Source organism: Peromyscus californicus, unplaced genomic scaffold (assembly GCF_007827085.1).
Source record: "Peromyscus californicus insignis strain IS unplaced genomic scaffold, ASM782708v3 Scaffold_7__1_contigs__length_154581171, whole genome shotgun sequence".
Lineage (NCBI taxonomy): Eukaryota > Metazoa > Chordata > Mammalia > Rodentia > Cricetidae > Peromyscus > Peromyscus californicus.
Genome location: NW_026294595.1, coordinates 32,294,446 through 32,310,233, shown reverse-complemented (window position 1 = coordinate 32,310,233; position 15,788 = coordinate 32,294,446). Strand labels below are relative to the sequence as shown.

Here is a 15,788-nt window from a genome sequence, read left to right as displayed (position 1 = left end):
TTTCATTACTGAAATTACAGTGTAAAATAATAAGGTTTTAGAAAAATAAGCATTAGACCAGCATTTACAATCCACTCTTCTACTTATCCACATTTCTACAAAACACAGTTGGTATTTTAAAATGAAATGCTTGTGCTGCCTTCAAAATGCAAACTCTATATTAATTTAAAGTTTAACATTTTCATACTATGTTTACACTTTAAAATGTATGGGCTACTGCAGAAGGATGTGACATTTTCCAGGCCCTGGAAAACATGAGCATAAATTGTTTTGTCTTAGTCTTACAACATTCTCTACTATGAATTATATTACTCATCATCTCGTGAATCTAACAAATCTGGCCACCTGGTCATCTTGGCCATAGCTTTAGAATGTGCCAGAAATAGTAGTTTAGCAGTTTCCAGAGTATACTTATGTGAAAGTCAACGGTGACTGTTTCCTCCCTTTTGTTGATTTTGCATTTTAATGCTTCATAAAGATTAAACTCACAGTCTAATCTACTTTTGTGTCGAAGAAGCTGGTCTTGCATGTTTACTGTTTGAAAGGCACAGCACAGTCTTCCTGTGCTTTTTTCATAGTATAAACAGTATTTCAACACTATGCTTAGGTTGCAAAGTTACGAAGAATGAGGTATTAAATAAACTACAAAAATATGTACTTTTAATATAACCGCTAAAATAACAGGCATAATGTTGCTTGAATTTGTTGACATTCAACTACACATGTTTTGGACAGTAGAGTTTTTTTTTTTTTTTTCTCGGCTTTAAGAACATCACTGAATGACAGCAAAAGGCATGTGAATGCTGATTTGCTCCTCACCAACTCATGCTAAAGAAAGAGGTCGAATTCACAAACATGGCATCCACAATAACGGGGACTTACAAGGCTAACAAAATGGAAAATTCAAAGGTACATAGGATTGTAAAAGTGATAAAATACACCAAATTAAGATGAAACCAAAGGTTTATTTTACCTGTGAAATAAACATGCTACTCCCTAAGAATGTAACACTACAACAGGATTCAAGATTCAAGGTTCAAGGGTCTCCATCCTTGGTGTATGAGTGGGCTTTTAGGAGCCTACTACCTATGATGGGACACCTCATGTAGCCTTGAGACAGGGGAAAGGTTTGCACCTGCCTCTACTGGATATACCTCCCCATGGGAGGGGGAGGCTGGAGGGGAGATAGGAGGGAAGAGGGGGAACTTTGATTGGTGTATAAAATGAATGAAAAAAATTTCATTAAAAAAAGCAAAAAAAAATGATTCAAGGATCCTATTGCAGTTGCTTGCACATAAGGTAACATAAACTTTCAGGCAGTTTAGATACTTTTAATGCTTAGTTCTCAACTCAGCTGCCCACAGGGGTCTGATGAAAAAGACAGATGTCAATCATTGTGCCAAGGTTTAAGTTTTGAATAGAATATTGGCATTGAGTCAAGACATCTCAACTAATGAAGAAACACACCAAGTTCCAACAAAAAAATCATAAAACATTACTCTAGATCTTAATCACACTTTGAAAATAATTTTTGCAATAGTATTATCTTGATTCAAATAGATTCAAGAAGTGTTCAAAGGGGTATGAAATATAGAAATATAAATAAAGAAAAGGTCACTTCTATCCATTTAGAGGGACACATGAGCAAATTGAATCTTTCTGCCTTTATAAAGAGCTAATTTCTCCATTTTTCCAAGTCACAAACTTGAATCTATATTTATCACTACATAAAAAGAAGATAGCAATAAAATATTGTTTTTGTTTTCACTATCATAATTGTCTGTTTCTTTGTTGTTTTTTTTCTTTTCAAAACCCAGGTATTACTGATTGAAAGACACAAGTGCTCTATGAATGATTTATTCAAATTAACCTATAATGTTTTTATATGTCCATATTTTTTAAGCATGCCTTGTTAACTATTTTAAATGCTATTATGTAACATTTCTGACAGTATCAATGCTGATCCTGTGATTCGTAACATGAAATCAGTGAAATGTGGTGCTGCAGACATTTCAGAAATCAGTGTACACAATGATCTTCCCCTTATTCAGTAACAGAAGCGACTAGAAGAGCATCTTCAGTGTTTTATCCTTACTTTGTCACTTTAATGCTAAGCAACATTGAGTTATAAATCTCTGTCATGGAGCTCAGTTGAGAATCTCCATATGCAAGTCCATGGTCAACTATCAAATACTGTGGGTCCATCCATTTTCTTCTTCAGTCCTTAAGAGGAAAACATCTAGTATCCTAGAATCAAGCTCAGGCTTGTTCTGGTATTAACATTGAATCTAATACAACTCTCTAAGATACACTGCTGAGAAAACTACCTCCTTAAAGAAATGGGCTAAGAGAAATAACAGAACATTTAAGTTGAATTAAACATTTTAAAACATACGCACTTGATGTCATGACATAAACACTTTGAAGGAATAAAGCAAAATCTAATGTCAAAACCGGACAGAGAGGAAGAAAAGGAAGGAGAATTTAATGGACTTTGTGGGGAGAGGGAAGCTGAATGAAAAGAATATCAGATATGAAGTCTAAGGGAATGAATTTTCAAGAAACAGATTCAAATGAAAAATTAATAAAGGGCATTTCATAAAGAAGTAAAATCATCAAATGAATAAAAATCATGTTTAACAAGAAAAGGGAGAGGATGAAACTGTTCACATAGAAAAAACAGGCAAAGGAAGACTAAAATAATTACAATTGGAGTGTAAAAAAAGATTAAAATATTATAAAGTATGTAGCTGTGAGGAAATTTCCCCTACCAAATGAAATAAGACTTGATTCTATATAGCAAAATGTAAGTATTTTCAATAACACCATTTCAATAACTCTGGCATGTATCTCATAACATTATTAGAGTTTAAAAATAAATTCTTCAGGGACTTCAAACAAAGATGAGAACTACCTTCTTAAAAAAGAAAATTAGAATTTCCTTTCCACTTTCAAAAATAACTTAAAAAGCATGACACAAATAGAACACTGAAATAAAGAAGAGAAATGTCAGACAAAGATGTGATATCCAATAAAACCTTTTTCAAGTGCCCAAGATATAGAAAAACAGAGTTGATTTTGCACAGCCTCAGGAGCATTCCATTTCTACTTTTAGTATGGGACATAACAATCAGAATTAGCAAAACAAAATTATAATTGCTCAGAAAATATTCAAGTATCTGTATCATGAGTAATGTTCTACATGAGAATTTCAAGCCTTACATTGAGCAATTATGGCTTTATTTGGTAGGTCAAGTGAGTACCCATCACCACACCAGACTCGGTACAGAGACCATGCATTGCACATGGCAATTTTTGAATGGAGCAATTTCTTCAGTCCACATTCTGTTAAAAAACTTATATAGTATAATGCATATTTGAAAGATACAGCTATGAGCCTATATTAAGCCAAATGTAATAAAGCCTTAAAAATATAAAGATTTTGGGGAAAGGATATATGAATGTTCTTTGTAGTATTATTTTTGTAATTTTTCTGTAAATTTGAAAATATATTCTATTAAAAATTTCTTTGCTATGCAATGGTAGAACACGCCTTTAATCCCAGCATTTGGGAGGCAGATGCACATGGAGCTCTGTGAGTTCAAGGCCAGCCTGGTCAACAGAGCAAGTTCCAGGACACCTAGGGCTACACAGAGAAACCTCATCTCAGAAAACCAAAAGAAAAAATTTTTTGTTATTGCATATAACCTAAAAGAAATTATCTGCATAATGCATTTACTCAGGAGCACAGGAGAAGTTTTGGCTTTTAAGCTTTAAATTTTTTTTTTTATCAATCCCAATATAGATGAATACTTCCAATTCAAACTACAATTACATTTTGCTGTGTATTTCTGTGTGTTCCTCCAAATCTTGTCTCTGTGTCTCAGCAGTTACTGTACCCTCCTAGAGAATAACCACAGGAACTTTAGTAATGATATCCTCTTTTTCCCTAAGATACTTTCTTGTGTTTAGCCTTGGAAGATGATAGCAAGACCAGTATGACAAACTTCTTTTAGCCTCCACTTTGTTCTCCTCCATAAGCTTGTTGTTTCTTTTGAAACAACTTCTCCTACAAAATTAATCACACTTAAAATATTTCTCTCTGCAGGTTCTTACAAAAACACTTTCCCTCTTATCTAGGAAGCATGTAGCAGCAGCCATGATCTTAGGAGACTTCCCACTGCCTTAATCAACTCAGGCTACTACTTATAAAATACCACCGACAATGTGGCTTAAAACCTCAGACATTTATTTTTTAAAGATACAGATGCTGGAAATCCATAATCAAGAGGCTTAAACTTGATTCCTAACAATGGTCTACACCCTAGCTTGTAGGCATATACTTCACATACTTACATGGGTGGATAATGAAGGAAAGCTCTGTGGCTTTCTTCCTCTTCTTACAATTATTTCAGCATGGGGTCTAGCCTTATGACTTCATCAGAAACAATTAACCACATATCAAAAACAAATACTATCAGAGTCCAAAGTAGTTCTTCAATATATGAATTTAAGATTACACAAATATTCTTTCCCATCAGTTCCCCAAACTTTCCTTTCCTTTTAAGGTTTCCTAGGACCTTCACCCCTTTTATAAATAACACCTTTAAGAAAGTTTCTTTCTTTGTATGCTTTTACATTTCTGTAGAAATATTATCTGATCTGTAATACTAGTAGGAGGAAAAGTAGATGGATGCTATGAAGTATTTAAATACTGGAAGTAGTTTGAAATTTGTGGATGGTAAAAATGTAACTATTAACATGCACAGTACCTTTCAGAACTAGTCAGTGGTTCTGAAGCTTCACATTCATACCAGCTTGATTTCATCATTTTATATGACACAAGTATGTTGCACACTCATCAGTAAGATTTTACTATCATGTTCTGTAGCATAACCAAGAGCAATGACAAGAGTTCTAATGTTTGGGTGTGCAAAACCACAGAGGTTTCCTAATGAGATCTGAGCTTGCTTTACCCAGCAGGACTGCACAAGGGGTAGACTGACCATGTGCATGGTTACCGGATGTTTGGAATGGTCTCTACTTGGCTGTGCTAGGGGGAGGTCTTTTGCTACACCCCTTGGCATTCCTTTAAAAAGCCCTTCAGAAGAGAAAGAAGGGGCCAATGGATAAGGATCAAGGCCTTCCTGAGCTATCCTGTGCTTCTATCTGTCTCTCTCTTCTATCCTTCTATCTACTATTTCTCACTTCCCCCTCCTCAAGAGTACTCTGGAGTAAAAGTGGGAGTGGGTCTCCCACATTTGGGTATATATAGGAACTTGCTGGCCAACACCTCCAAAAGAAGTAAGCTATTCTTGACATCAGGTTTTTATATGTGTTGAGAAGGGACATTGATATAAATCATAAGTCATACACAGCTCTGAACCCTGTGAACTTGCTAGCTTGTCAAGATACACCTACCGGTGCAAGAGTGACAGTAACACCATAGGAGTAGTCAACCAATTTCTGGTTGGATTTGAGGACTGCTCCTCAAAACGAAACCCTCCTATCACAATTATTGCTCCAAGAACCCACGATGACACAGATTATAGGCTCTGGGGGAGAAGGTAATACTATTATTCTGCCAAAGAAGCACAGTACTAAACCAAATCCTACATTTAACATTAAACCCATAAATCAATGCATCTCTCAGCCATCATCTGAGAACACTATTTGCACTAGATGGTGATTAGCACAGAGGCCAAAGTAAAGAGAAAATAAGAGAATGCAGAATGCTCGTGTGTGTGTGTGTGTGTGTGTGTGTGTGTGTGTGTGTGTGTGTGTGTGTGTGTGTTGTATCCCCTCCACAGTCTCTGAGATCATTTTGGAAGAGAGGTTGGAAATAGTGTAAGAGCCACAAGCAGTCTTCTGGATACAGCAGGACAGCTGCACAAATAAACTTACTGGGTTGCCATAGCATGCCCAAAAGCTGTGAAAATCCAAGCCTGACCAAATCCTAATGTGGAGAAGAGCATTGAGTACATAGTTAAATCCCTAGCCATGGAGAGATTACAAACAGATAGTTGTTGTGATGGGCAGAGACTGTTTTCTATAATACTATAGACCCTGGCAGAGTTGACCATTCTCCAGTAGAAAATCACACATCTAAAATTATTTATGTAGCACAAAATGACGTTAAAGAGTTTAAAAAGAACACAAGGATAAAGTTGGATGAGTAGATAAAGGAAGTGGATATGGGAAATATTTGGGGGGTATATATGATCAAAACATGTTTATGAAATGCTGAAAGAACTAATATTTTTAAAAACAACTGTTAATACAAGTGCTTTGTGACTAAGTAGGAAAAAAATCCATCATTTGGAAAGATCTGCATAAGCTGTTTCACAGTGAACAATGGATGAAACCAATGTAATTGTGGTAAGATACAATTACATATTTTTCAATGAATTTCTATAGAGTAGCTGAACATAATAGTGAGTGAGTAATGTGATGATAATTTCATACACACATACAGGTACAGACACACATATATAGAAATAAGAAGCAATAGCTCAAAAACAGAGCAAAGTCCATGCTATTTTGCATCAAGTCTTTATATGGTAAATTATTTTGTCAATTTTATCACTCTGCTTGCAACCTTAGTCAAGACAGGAAAGATCCTTCAAGAAAAATAACAACTTAAATACTAGAACATGACTGTGTGCCTCAACTTTACTCTTTTTTACTTTACTCAAACTTGTGTTTATATTCTCAAAACAAATTCCCTGAATTCTACCAGTGGTTAAGTTTCAGCTAATTAAGTGAAAGTTGAAAAATGTTTTATTGCATTCAATTTGTAGTAACTTGATTTTTCAACTTAAACTAAAAATTATTTTTTTAAAAATCTGTATCGTCAAATTCCATTCATTTGAATGTAAAATCTCTGACACCAAACTACATAACTCTACTCTTTGATAGGATTTAAGACCCACTCCACAAGATGGAACCCCAGAACCTGAGACTAGATAGGTCATGGGGCCTAAGGGAAAATATACTACTATTATTCTCTTAAAGGAACAGAACAATAAAACAACTACCAATGGCGTGCTGCTATATTCATAAATCAATGTGCCAATCTGTCTTCACCAGAGAAGTTCCTTCTTCAGTAGATGGCAGCTGGCACTGGGACCCACAATTGGACAATGTGCAGAGTAAGAACCTTTGGAGCTAAGTGGCCTAAAATTGAATTCTTCTGTCAAATATTTAGTCTCTTAACTAACAAAATTCTAAACGCTATGTGATAAAAAATAACTTCTAATGTCTTAAAATTCCTGAAAATTCAAACAAATAATTTACACGTGCAAGCATGTAGAATGACTGTGTGTTATTGCCCTCTCTTTTCTGACTCTCCCACCCACTTCAAACTCAAAGCTGGATTTTGTAACTTTACTTCTCTGCTTCACTGTAGCACTCAATTCCTTCCATCAGGGCTATTAAAGTGTCTTTATCCCACAGTCAAGCATGAAATCTGTAATAGCAACCCCCTTCACATTAGCTTCCTCAGCATTTATACACAGTATTAAATAAATATTAAATAAGTGAAAGAAACAAAATGGGTAGAAGAAAATGTATAAAGATGCCCTGTACATTTTTTCTCAAGCTGCCAATTTAATATTGTTCAAACAAAAGGTTAAGAGAAGTACCAGTTTTCTTTCCTTCACTTTTTAAAAATGTTTTCTTTAGTTGTCATGATATAAAAGAAAGCCATTCTTGTACAGAAACTCAACACCAAAAAAGAGCAAATTATATTATTTCTCATTTGTTGTATTTTACAGAATGATTTTGTCTGACAAGTTTTTTAATATATATATATTAAATATATTTAATATATATATATACACATATATATATAATGTGGATTTTTATTCTAATATTTCTATTAATTCTTCGAGAATTTTATATAAGATATCTTGATCATTTCATCTTCCACTCCTCTCTCCAATTTCTCCCCAACTCCACGACACTCACACTTCATTTCTCTCTGTGCCCTTTTTTGTTTGTTTTGTTTTAGAAAAGACTGTGTTATTTCAGATGTGTTCATCCTCTGGCTCTTAAAATCTTTCTCCCTCCCTCTTCTGCAATGTTCCCTGAGCTCTAAATATTAAGACTATGTTGTAAATGAATTAATTGTAAAATTAAATGGCAACTAACTATTCAGTGTATGAAATATCAATCTATTTTTCAATTTTTATTTAATGTGTATGAGTACTTTCTCTATACGTATATATGTATGCCATGGACATTTCTAATGCACAAAGAGGCCAGAGAAAAGAGTGTTGAATCCTCTGGAACCATGTGAGTTCTAGAACCAAAAGCAGGTCTTCTGGAAGATAAGCAAAAGCTTTTAACTACTGAGCCATCACTCAAGCCCCTATATTTATAATGTTTTGTTTGACAGTCTTTATTGGCTCAAAATACCATGGGAAAAATGTATTATAGTTAATAATAACTCAGGGGCCTATGTCATAGTGTTTTAAGAAAAGACACATTAGATTAGCTAAACATAAGTAAATGTTACCAGTTTTGTTTACTGATGAGCTCACAATCAATATATTTAGTTATATTAGAAATACTGAAAATGAGTTCAAATACAAAATTAAAAAATACCAAGGACCTATTAAGCAATCTGCAACCTTAATTTATGAAACTGGATGTATCAGGACACTTGAACTGATAATAGTAACTATGTTCTACACTGAAGACACCTTATGCTGGAGAGGATGTGGAGCTAGGGGAACTCTCCTCCACTGCTGGTGGGAATGCAAGCTTGTACAACCACTTTGGAAATCAATATGGCGCTTTCTTAGAAAATTGGGAATCAATCTCCCCCAAGATCCAGCTATACCACTCTTGGGCATATACCCAAGAAATGCTCAACCACACCATAAGAGCACTTGTTCAGCTATGTTCATATTAGCATTGTTTGTAATAGCCAGAACATGGAAACAACCCAGATGCCCTTCAACTGAAGAATGGATAAACAAAATGTGGTACATATACACAATGGAATACTACTCAGCAGAGAAAAACAATGGCATCATGAGGTTTGCAGACAAATGGATGGATCTAGAAAAAATCATCCTGAGTGAGGTAACCCAGACTCAGAAAGACAAACATGGTATGTACTCACTCATAGCAGGATACTAGACATGAAACAAGGATGACTTGTCTGCTACTCACATCACCAGGGAGGCTACCTGGAAAACAGGACCCCAAGAAAGACACAGGGATCACCCAATGACAGAGAAATGGAATGAGATCTACATGAACAGCCTGGACATGAGTGGGGGTAATGAAAGGCGAGGGTTGAGGGAAAGAGAGCTTGGGGGAGCGGGAGATCCCAGCTGGATCAACAACAGAGAGGGAGAACAAGGAATAGGAGACCATGGTAAATGAAGACCACATGAGAATAGGAAGAAGCAAAGTGCTAGAGAGGCCCACAGAAATCCACAAAGATACCCACACAACAGACTGCTGGCAATGGTCGAGAGACAGCCCGAACTGACCTACTCTGGTGATGGGATGGCCAAACACCCTAATTGTTGTGCTAGAAACCTCATCCAACTACTGAGGGATCTGGATGCAGAGATCCATGACTAGGCCCTGGGTGGATCTCTGGGAGTCCAATTAGCGAGAATGAGGAGGGTTTATATGAGCGAGAATTGTTGAGACCAAGGTTGGATAAAGCACACGGACAAATAGCCAAATGAATGGAAACACATGAACTATGAACCAATGGCTGAGGGGTCACCAACTGGATCAGGCCCTCTGAATGGGTGAGACAGTTGATTGGCTTGATCTGTTTGGGAAGCATCCAGGCAGTGGGACCAGATCTTGTGCTCATTGCATGAGTTGGCTGTTTGAAACCTGGGGCCTATGCAAGATCGCTTGGCTCGGCCTGGGAGGAGGGGACTAGAGCTACCTGGACTGAGTCTACCAGGTTGACCTCAGTCTGTGGGGAAGGCTTTGCCCTGGAGGAGATGGGAATGGGGGGGGGGGTTTGGGGGGAAGGTGAGGGGGACGGGAGGGGAGAGAACAAGGGAATCCGTGGCTGATATGTAGAACTGAATTGTATTGCAAAATAAATTAAAAAAAAAATAAATCATCTTAACTATGAAAAAAAAAATAGTAACTATGTTCTAGAATGGGCCAATTAATATTTTCACTTACAATAAAAAGACAAATATATTATTAATATGCTTCTATTGTAAATAAGACAAACAGCTCTCTCTCATGTGGAAATTGTATCAATCAAGTAAAACATGAATTTTTAAACAAAATGAGAAGTATATTTATAAAATGTCAAACTCAATAATATATTTACTATTTTCTGGTATACATATCATTTATCAAAAATACAATATTTTATTCCACCACAATGTGCAACATAAAAATGCATATCTCAAATAATAGGATAAGTATCACTTTAACTCACTTTTTGGCTAACCTTTTATCTTTATGGAGATCAATAACAATGGCATGTTAAAAAGCCTATAACAGAATCATAATTACAAAGATAAACCATGTTGCTGGTTTGCTTAAAAGTGACATTTAGATTTCTGTTGTCCTTTGCCCCAAGTATAGTCAACCTTTGACTCAAAAATAAGTGCATTACTCTGTAAACTCAGAGAGTAACCATTAGCTCTTATCTCATTGTCTCTGCTTTGATTAGGTCACAATCCTCCAAAAGCACTACTTGAAAATTTAATAACCCTGATGAAAATGGATTTTAAACTGTGTTTTAAAAGCTTATAATTTAACCAGAAAATGTTTGTGAATTTAGACATATATAGCCTTTAAGCTGTCTCAATCGCTAATTTATTACTAAAGAGAACTTTCTTGACTTTGTACATACTATCCTTTCTTTTCTGGTTTTCTTCTATTGAAGGTAGATTTTTCATATGATATATTCTGATTATAGTTTTCCCTCCCACAATTCCTTCAAGATCCTCCCGACCTCCCCTCGAATATGATGAAACCATACCCTTTCTCCTTCTCTACCTCATTTTCTCCCTCTCTCCTTGTCTTTCCCTCTCCCCTCTCTCTCCTCCCTCTCATTAGAAAAACAAACAGGCATCTAAACAATAATAATAAAAAATAAGATGATAAAACAAACAGAATAGAACCAACAAGCAGGGAAAAAAAAGCAAAGAAGCACAAGAAACATACAGATGCAGAGACACATAACTGCATACACAGAAATCCATAAAAACACAAAACCGGAAGCCATAAAATGTACTCAAAGGACTTGTACAGTTTGTTTTTTTTTTAAAGTTCTTACAAAGCATTATGAGACAAAGAACATCTAAAATGTCGTAGGTTCATTTTGCATAGGCATCTACTGCTGGCCATGGGATCTACCCATAAGTAGTTTGTATACCCAAAGACACTCCATTGAAACAAACTAATTTTTCAGCTGCAGGTGGTTATCAATTGGAGATGGCTTCTGGGTTAGGGATGGGAATGTGTGTCTACTTCTCATCTCCATACTGGTGATACCCATGCAGGTGTTATACATGCTGCCACAGTCTCTGTGAGTTCATATGTACATTGGTCCTGTTGTGTTTAGAAGGCCCTATTCCCTTGGTCTCCCCCATGCCCTCTGGTTCTTACACTCTTTCTGCCTCCTTTATCACAGGGTTACCAGAGTCCTGAAGAGAGAGATTTCGTGGAGACATCCATTTAGGACTGAGTGTTCCAAGATCTCCCACTCTATGAACATTGCCCAGCTTTGAGTCTCTGTATTATTCCCATCTACTGTAAGAGGAAACTTCTCTGATGATGGCTGAGCAAGACACTGATCTATGAGGATAGCAGAATGTCATTGAGAGTCATTTTATATTTTATTACTACATTAACAGTATTTAATTTCCCCCCGCATCTCTGGCCTATTTAGTCTCATGTTTTTGGTCACTCAAGCCTTCTCAGGAAGGAGTTTCTTCTCATGGAGTGGGCCATAAATCCAATCAAATATTGGTTGATTACTCCCACAAGCTTTGTGCCACTATTGATCTCACCATCACTGTAGGTCAGAGCATTTATAGCTGGGTTGGTGTTTACCTTTCTCCTTTGGTAGCATGCACAGTACCTTCCAGTACCATGACCTTGGTCAGTAGTGATGAAGGCTCTTAGTAAGCAGCAGCTCAATTTCTATGAGTTCAGTAAGGTGTGTAGGTATTATTAGTACATGGAACAGTTCTGAGCCTCACTCAATATTCTAAGACACTGCCAGTAGTCAATCACTCTCATTCTTTTGGCTACAACTCAATGAAGTCATTCATCTGCTGCCTCTAATATTTTTAATGTTTATATACTTTTTGTCTCTTACAGAACACTTACATGGTGGCAGAAGGCATATGTTCAAAATGTTGAGAATTCTGGGTCTCACAATAAATTTTTGATAATGAATGGACTAATAACACTCATTTTAAAATATACATTAGAATGTATTACAATCCAGGGACAATTCTATAGCAACATTTGATCAATTGAAAGAAAATACAGGAATCATATTAGAAAACACAGCATAAGAGAAAAGACCTCTACGATAAATAAGCCTATAACAGATATAGTACAGCCTTCTCATAAAGACCACTGCCATTTCACAGTGATGGTTCTCCCCAAAAGCACAGCAATAAAATACATGACTAAAATTCCTCTGGACGATGTAAATCATTAAATAAATATTATTATTCGGGTTTAATGAACAAGAACACTGGGAATTTTGATCAAACCTCCACTTAACATTGCTTAAGGATTGCAAGTTTTCACATATATGCAACAAATAGTACCAGAAAAAGTTTTATTTCTAACAAAAGTATGTGTCATATTTCACCAATACAATTAGACACTGAAGAATTCTGAAAACTCACTACTCATGCAAAACATTTAAAGGTCACTTGTGTGAGTTCACAAGTGGTAATTTCTTGGATAATTTATTGTGGATATAGTTTTCATTTCATCAAGTTTTCTGTGAAGAACATCTATCAATACTTTTATTGTCAATTTTTTTTCTCTTCTAGACAAACATTGCTTTTTTGGCTACTAACATGCACTCCCCAAAGGATGTTATAAAGGAAAGGAGAAGATAACCATGCTCTGTCTACACAGAGGAAATCATATAATAGGGTGCCAAATTGGAAGTATTCATATAGAAAATATAACTTTTGAAGGATTATACATGTGTATAAGTAAAATTTATACTCGAATTTTAGTAAATAGGCATTCTTATTTTAATTTATTTAATGTAAAAATTTTACATTTCATATATAGTAAAGAACATGTGAAACACTCAGTTAAATCTCTCAACTACTAGAGTGACATTCAATTGGCAGCCATTTATATTGTAGAGTTTATAATCTTTTGATCATTCTTATGTCTTTGTTCTTCAAAAGAATAATAGCAGAAGCAAAGGATGTTACTGTATAGCATGATAGTGAAAAAAGAATTATTTGAAATTCATAACACATTTTTTGCAGAAAGCATTCTGGAAAAAAATAGTAGCATAGAAAACATTCAAGGAAACCATGAAAAGACTTAAACCACAAAAAATATAAGCATTTCCATTGGCTTGTGGTGGTCTCAACATATTAATTTGGTGAAATAAAGTATCTGGGGAAATAAAGAGGTCCTTAGAAAACCAATATGCCATATTTACATGTAGAGATGGAAATCAGAGGAGAATAATACTGTCGCTATAAAAGAAGACGAACTAAGTAAGTCCAAGTTTCTCATGGGGAAAAAAAATAAAACAAACAAAAAAGATGATAAAAAGAGAAAGAAAAGTATCAAGAACAGTAATAAGAAATCTATCCATTTTGTTATGGTGTTTGTCACTAGCCAAATCCAGAAGGACAGATACACTATACTGGTTTTAAAAGAAAAAGAAAATAAAAAATGAAAACAGCAAGAAAGGAGGTGTTGGTCCTGCAAGTAACTATTAGTGCTGTTTGTCCATGGAATGTCAGCCCACTAACATTAAATGGCTTTCAATTATGTATTTTAACCTGCAAACAAACAAAAGAAAATCTAAAACAATTACCAGTGTATCAATAAGCAATGATCTCAAAAAATATTGTGTTTATATGTGTTAATGATAATTGCTGAAAAGACCTTGTTTTTACCGTGGCTAATTGGGGTAATTGATTAAAACTTTAAGGACTATGGAGAGCACTGGATGCTGCACATAAAGAGTCTAATTATAATTTATCTTGAGTGATCTTTGGCTCCTAAATTAGAGCCGTTCCTTGCGCATATCTCTATCAGATGCAAATCCTGAGAAGCAGATAAAACTTTGGAATGTATTAACTTAATAAAACTGTTTTCCAACAATCAAAGGGCTAAGGATGCCATCAGGATCTGAGGCATATCCAGTCTGACTAACCCACCTCTTTGATGTTTCTACCAATGTGTTTTTTTAAATACCTTGATTAATAACTTTATTTGTTCTGTTACCATCAAAACTCCATGAAACTGCTTCTACATCTTTACAAACATGAATTTGGAGACACCTAAATCTGTGTGTCCCATCCATGGTCACATAAATTTGTCTCCAGAAGAACTAGTTCTTTTTTCCCATTTTTGAGTTAAAAAGCTATGCTTTTGTATCAATATATACTTCATCTCTGGGGCTTATGGTAGTGTTATTTAGTCTTCTTTTTTTAATATAAACCAAATTGATTTCCTTCTCGTTTTCTAAATAGGAATCAGAGCCACTAAAGCAAAAAGGCAGAACATAAAGTCGATGTCTTAAAGTTTTAGGTTAAGAAAGGCTTAAAATGCATTTAATAAAATCACGATGACTGAAGAGAAGACTAAGAGAGGAAAGTGAAGAGCTAGTGTCAGAGGTAACAGGGAGATTTAGTGGACATGTGGGGAAACAGCATATAGATAGATTCTGTAAGGCTTTGTTAACAGTCTTAGCTCATGGATTCTCATGTTATGTTCACTCATGGAAAAGGCAGTCTTGAATTTAAGGTTCCTCTTACCATTTCCAAAGCCCTTTCTTATTACACATTCCCAGCCAAACTTTTGTTTCCAAAATTGTTAAGCATCACATTCTTTGAATTCTTAACAAATCATATCAGTTGGGGGGGGGGGTGTAGATAGAGTTTTCCTGCCTGGCCCACAGTCAGGGCAAATCTCTCTCACCTGCCAGTCCCACAGCCGTCAGACCCGACCAAGTAAACACAGAGCCTTGTATTGGTTTCAAACTGTATGGCCATGGCAGGCTTCTTGCTAACTGTTCTTTCAGCTTAAATTAATCCATTTCCATTAATCTATACCTTGCCACATGTCTCGTGGCTTGACCGGCATCTTCACATGCTGTTTCTCATCGTGGCGGCTGGCAGTGTCTCTCTGACTCAGCCTTCCACTTCCCAGCTTTATTCTCCTCCTTGTCCCGCCTACACTTCCTGCCTAGCCAATGGCCAATCAGTGTTTTATTTATTGACTAATCAGCAACACATTTGCCATACAAAACATCCCACAGCAGGGGGGGGTTCTAAGTTATTCAGGAAAGAAAAGTGACAACTAAAACTAATAATCATCTAAATGAAATGAGGACATGATTGCTCTGAGGTATGGTTGAGAAGGTTTTATTGTAGCTAAGAGAGACAGCACAGCTGAAGGAATCTGAAAGGCCAACAGAATAGACCATCTGACCAGGCCATAAGAGGAGAGGGGCTGTGTGGGGTCAGGGAGACAAGAGAGGAGGAGAAGAGAGAGGAGAGAGGGGGCCAGGAGGACCAAGGGAGCACATGGTCAAAATGTCTGAGTTATATACAGAT

General features: G+C 35.9%; 1 protein-coding gene across 5 annotated transcripts in view; it reads right to left on the bottom strand.

Annotated features, from left to right (window-relative positions):
- Positions 1 to 15,788, bottom strand: part of Galnt13 (polypeptide N-acetylgalactosaminyltransferase 13) — a 584,813-nt gene that overhangs the window by 414,725 nt on the left and 154,300 nt on the right. The window lies entirely within an intron of this gene.